This window comes from Natator depressus, chromosome 1 (genome assembly GCF_965152275.1).
Source record: "Natator depressus isolate rNatDep1 chromosome 1, rNatDep2.hap1, whole genome shotgun sequence".
NCBI lineage: Eukaryota > Metazoa > Chordata > Testudines > Cheloniidae > Natator > Natator depressus.
The window spans coordinates 3920583-3926582 of record NC_134234.1 but is presented as its reverse complement, the minus strand read 5'-3'; positions in this window follow the sequence as shown (position 1 = coordinate 3926582).

Sequence of the window (6000 nt, the reverse complement as noted above, 5' to 3'; positions counted from 1 at the left end):
TCACCTGCAGCCATTGACTTGAAACCTGCCTGACAAGAGGGGAAAGGCTTTTTCCTCATTAATCAGGGGTGCTCTGTCCCACTTTGGCTTAGCTCAGAATTATGGAAGTTCACATTCTGAGAAGTTCCTCACACCTAATGTCTTAGGAATGGAGAGAGCAGTGCTTGGTCAGGGAGTGATGAGTTCCCTCTCTCTGACCATCACCTCATCTCTTTCAGCCTCATCTGTCAGTCCCCACACCCTGTCACTCGGACTTTCTGTGACTTCCAGACCGCCATAAAATGCTGCAGATTTCTGATACAAGGTGGCTTTCCATTGAACCCTGTGTGAACAGGGTTCTTGATCAGTTTGACAAACAGAAACTATGCTTTCAGATAGCCAAAGAGAAATGAAACAACTACAATCCTGAACTTCTTTAGCAGATGTGAAATGATCTGATGAACAAAATTCATGTGATTTGTCTACATCCAATCCTTCAGGAGGCCTGGAGGATAAACCAAAGGTTTCAGTTGGGAAGTGCAAATACAGGAAAGCTCCTGCAGGATTTGAAGGCATTCTACTCGTGCTTGCTGTTTAGAGTTGTGAAACTATGTGTTTTTAAGAACTGGACTGCTGTGTTAAACTATGACATCATCTTTAAGTCAACTTACTTACTGCTTGGACCTTTCAAAGTACACAGCAACCATTCCCGTTGTCAAAGATGTCAAAAGTTTGTGTTGCGATTTCAGGTTGGAGTTTGTGAAACAGAGATTGCCACCAAACGTCCAGGTGACTGAATCGCTTGCAGTACTAAGTCCTTCTATTGCGCTCAGCCCTGCCCAACCTAGATTGGCTGATATCTCATTTTTGCCATTGTTTTCTGGAGACCTTGGAGAGCTGGAGCAGCAGTGGGGAGTGTTGCCAGTGGTTCACTGGCCTCATACTGAGGACAACCGATTTGAGCAGGTTTGGGTTGAAGGTCTCAAATACACGGATGCCGCTGGGGACAAAGTCTTTTGTGAACTTGGCCTAATTGCTCTGTTGTTGCTGTCACTATCTTTTAGCAACGCTGCAACTGAAATATTGTTTTCCCAGATGAACTTGATAAAAAAAATTGTGCAACAAGATGGAAGAGGAGAATTTAGAAACATGCTTCATGTTAGGCATCGATGCAACGACACAAAACCTTCTGTGAACATTTTGCACCAGAGACAGTTATGATTGCACTGGTCACTGCTGCTATCTATGGCCAGTATTAGAAGCATTCTAGTTTCAACAAAGAGCGGGAGGAGGAAATGTTGCCTTTTAGAGACTAACAGTAACAAACTAATTCAACTCAAAGTACAGACATTGACTACGGTCATTGAATGGAATTCGAAATAAATAATATAATAATGTTATTGTTGTTTTTACACTACATACATTTTGGGCTCCTTTTAGGCTGTTTTTAATGCCATCATTTTCTGTTTTTGTTTGAAATGCCTGCCAAATCTCTCTTGAGATATAAGTACCAGTATTGGGGGGTTGGTTTTGATTGTCAGCTCATAGCTTTGTTGCTAATGTGGACAAACTCCTGCTGGCCCTTGTAGCTTTATTTTTTAATCACATCTGTACTAGGTCTCTAACAAAAGCTTTCATGTGTTACTTCACGTAGACCGTTGTGTTAAGAAAAACAATTGTTTTAAAAAATAGATTGGGCCATTTTTAGGTTAGTTTTTAAGTGATTTGGAGCTATTAATGCAGTAGAAATCTGGGAAACTACCTCAGGCTGAGCTGGAGACAGAGCAGCAGCAGCCAGAAACACAAGGACGGGAGGAGCAGCCCAGAAGCGGGGCTGGAGCCAGGGAAGCAGCACTCGGCCAGAAGAGGCAGCGTTGGGCCAGGCAGAGTAGACCTGCTGAGGCAGAGCTGGGGAGCTGTAGCTGGAGCTCAAAAGCTCTGTGAGCTGCATCATGTCCCTGTTTCCCCGGCACAGAGGAAGCGTACGCTCACAAACGACCTGTGAAAAAGGAGCCTTCCTTGACTTTTCAGCTGTTACAAGCACACGCGGACAACGAGAATATCAGCCAGACAAAAACGAGAGGGCTAACGGAAAATGGGGCAGACAGCTGTATTCCTGTGTTCGACGCACTGTTAGGTGAATGGAATGGCAGGTTTTCATCCCAGTCAATGGAAATAGCTAAAAGTGGAGATGCAGGGTTCAAATGTGATCCAGGGGGTGCTGATGGACTGCTCAGTAAACATGCAAGTTCCCTTTCAATCAATTCGACACCTGCTCGCACATAGATGGAAAGACTCAGTGGGCGGTGGGGATCACGGGAGAGGGGCAATGGAGGTACTCGGGGTACAGCAGGTGGGGGAGCCGGCGGGGAGCTACAGGGGAGGAGGGTGGAGGAGAGGAGGGACTCAGTGTGTGGCAGGGATATGGCAGAAGGGGGATGGAGCAGGGGCTGGGGCCACAGTCTGGGCATCGGGGAGCTGCTGGCTCTCCAGCCAGTCTCCCCATTTGCCGGAATCATACAGCTCCCGTGACGTCTTATCGTCCCCAGCTGTCAGAGCACTGACAGGCCCCAGGGAGCCAGGGGTCAAAGCCCAGTGGAGTGGGAGGGACCAGGATCCCCTACCAACAACCCCCCTGCACATCACAGGCCGAAGTCCTGACCAGTAGGTGGCACTCCCCTGCCAACCAATCCTGAGCGATGACCGTCACGAGGTGAAAGACTTGCCGGCTCAGAACACTTTTCCAAAGTTAACAAGTTTTACAGGTGCTTCGATATAATAAATGATCAACTTTCCAATGCCTTTCAAAGCTTGCAGTGAGTGCTGATCAATTCAGCACCATTCAGCCAAACGGGCTTAATTCTGCAAGTGCTGAGGATTAGTATGAATGAGCCGAAAAGCTGGCCAATCATTCCCACAGACATTTCTCGTGCTTTTCTCGGGCAGTTGCTTTCATTCACATCTCCCTGGACACTCAGTAACAAACTTAAAAGTGGCCATTCTTCAACAAAAAAACTTCAAAAACAGACTTCAGTGAGAAACTGAAGAAATGGAATTATTTTGCAAACTTAATACTATAGTAAAGAACAAAGTTGACAGACACGTAGATGAACATAATTTCTCGGGGAAATTAATAGGCATCAGGTTTAAAAGAAAGGAAAGGAAGTATTTCTTCACACAACACACAGACAACTTTTCAAACTCTTTGCCAGAGGATGTTGTGAAGGCCAAGACTAGAAGAGGGTTTGAAAAATAACTAGATAAGTTCATGTAGGATTGGTCCATCAGTGCTATTATCCAGGATGAGCAGGAATTTAAACCATGATGTGAAGTGTCCCTATCCTCTATCTGCCAGAAGCTGGGAATGGGTGACAGGGGATGGATCTCTTGATGATTCCCTGTTCTGTTCATTCCCTCTGGGGCACCTGGCATTGGCTACCATCACAGGACAGGATACTGGGCTAGAGGGATCATTTGTCTGACTAAGGATGGCTGTTTTTATGTTCTTATGAAGAACAAAATGTTTAGGGGTTCCTTTGTCTGAGGTTTTCCCTACCGCTCTGGAGTCACACCATGATGGGAAGGTACTTCCCAAGCCTGATCCTGTGGTGAATATTTAGCTAATGCATATAAATGTATTGTTCCTAGGATATAACACATAAGTGTGTTTCTGCTTGTAATTATATTTTGGATGTAATCAAACCCAGTTTCCCTTTGGACTCATAAAGGAATTCTTGTGTGGAAACTTGGTTGTTCTAAACCTTGATAAATGTCTGAGGGAAATTATTTCCAATATCTCAGCTTTCTGATCATATTGGGGAGGGACTGGTACAACTTTGATGAAGTCGTGAAGGAATGTGGGGAGTGGCCAGCTCGGAAGATGGAGGCTGTCACCCCAGGAAGTGTCTGTGTAGAACCGGCAGAGCTGGTAGGAACAGGGGAGGAAAAGCTGATGCTGTGGAGGAAGCTTCCAGCCAGGTCAGTGGCCTGCAATGACCACAGCCCTCGACATCTTCCAGAATGCATTCATCATGGGACGGGCGATCCTGGCCTGTAATATAATTTTTTTTTTCAGGAACTATGGGGATACCAGATGGTCAGTCACGCCGAAGGTTAAGACTTTGTCACAGTTATTTTTAGTACAAGTCACAGACAGGTCGTGGGCAATAAACAAGAATTCACAGGAGTCCGTGACCTGTCTGTGACTTGTCCTAAAAATAATCAGTTGGGGGGCAATGACAGGGGGATGGTTACAGACCGACTGGGAGGATGAGAGCCCGAGCCTTGTTTCGGGAGCAGGGAGGGTCCAGCACCTGCTGCCACCATGGCTAACGTCTCCATGGCCCCCGCCACAGCCCCAGCATCTCAGTGCTCTGGAGTCCCTGCCACAACCCAAGCATCACCGAGCTATGGATGCCCTGATGCCTGCAGCAGGTTGGAGGCCTGGGTTCCCGCGCCGTCCACGGTGGCTGAGAGCTACTGGGTCCTTGGACACCCGTGGCAGCTCAGAGCTCGGGGGCCCCCACTGGCTGAGACCTCTGTCTCCACTGCCCCAGGGCCGACGTGGAAAATGTCACGGAGGTCTCTGAAAGTCACGGAATCCGTGACTTCCGTGACATAATCTTGTCCTTAGCCAGGCCGATGAACAACTTGCTGCGGTGAATGGGGAAGTGGTGGAACCCCAGTGACTGAGGCAGTGGCCGCACTTTGGGCAGGAGGCACAACAGTCGCTGACTTGCTCCAGACCGTAGAGTTGTTCACCCCTGGGCTCAGAGTGTCAGCCGGCCGTTGTTACGTGCTGAAGGCTGGCACATTGTTGCCTTGGTAACACAGTTCAGGCTGCTCAGTGCTTCTTGTCTCTGGAGCTCCAGTGTTATCAGTATTCACAGATAAGGCAGCCTGCTAATTCAGCAGACCTCAATGTTACTCATAAAGAAAGACCACAGGCACCGTTCAGTGACAAAGACACCCGGCCAGGTTTATTGCCCTCAAGGCATAGTCCTAGCACCCTGGCTAGGAGCCAAATGAACAAATAAGCTTATGAAATTCCTTTCGCAGGAGGTAATATCCCAAGACATCCATACTGATTAAGGACCTAACTTCACTTTACAAATAATTAAAGAATTGTGTGATCTACTGAGGGTAAAGGGATTAAGGACGTCGATCTACCATCCACAAACTGATGGGTTGGTAGAACGATTTCACAGAACTTTGCGGGTGATATTAAAGAAATTTGTAGCCTCAGATCTCACACATTGGGACCAACTCTTCCCCTGCCTCCTTTTTGCTATCAGGAACATGCCTCAAGCCTCCAAGTTTTCTCCCTTTGAACTCCTATATGGGAAACAGCCTCAAGGCATTTCAGACCTCCTTGGAGAAACATGGAAGGGCAAAGACACCAGGCAATGAACATAGTCCAATACATTCTTCAGTTAAGAAATGTCCTCAAGACTTTGCTGGCAGTTGTTAAAAGAATTTTTCTAAATGCTCAACAGGTGCAGATTTCAGAGTCGCAGCCGTGCTAGTCTGTATCCTCAAAAAGAACAGGAGCACAGGTTTTTCCTAACAGGTACAGAGAAGGCCTATAACAAAGGGTCCAGTGTGAGTGTGCAAACTCAATGATTGAGTATTATTGTTACTAGCATGTTTTCTGTTCAACTAACTGGTACAAGGGCAGGGACCATTTGAGGCAGTGAGGTTTTTATTATCTATGCTGCTATGATCAATTGAAAACGGTTTTTGGTCCAGTATCATGTGGCAGCAGTCCCAAACAGTGCAGAGGGCAGTACATTCCACACGAACGGTGAATCTGGTCCCATTGAGTTCAATGGCAAAACTCCCAACAGGGCCAGGAGTTCACCCTAAATCCACAAGCAGGGACGTCAATGAATGGCCTGATTTACACCGGTCATGAGAATCCAGTGACTTCAACTGGGGTCGGCCTGTGGCCTCTAAGGATGGTGATCTCATTTGGACCAAAGAAGAACTGACAGGACCGTTGCTGAAATCTCAAATTCACAG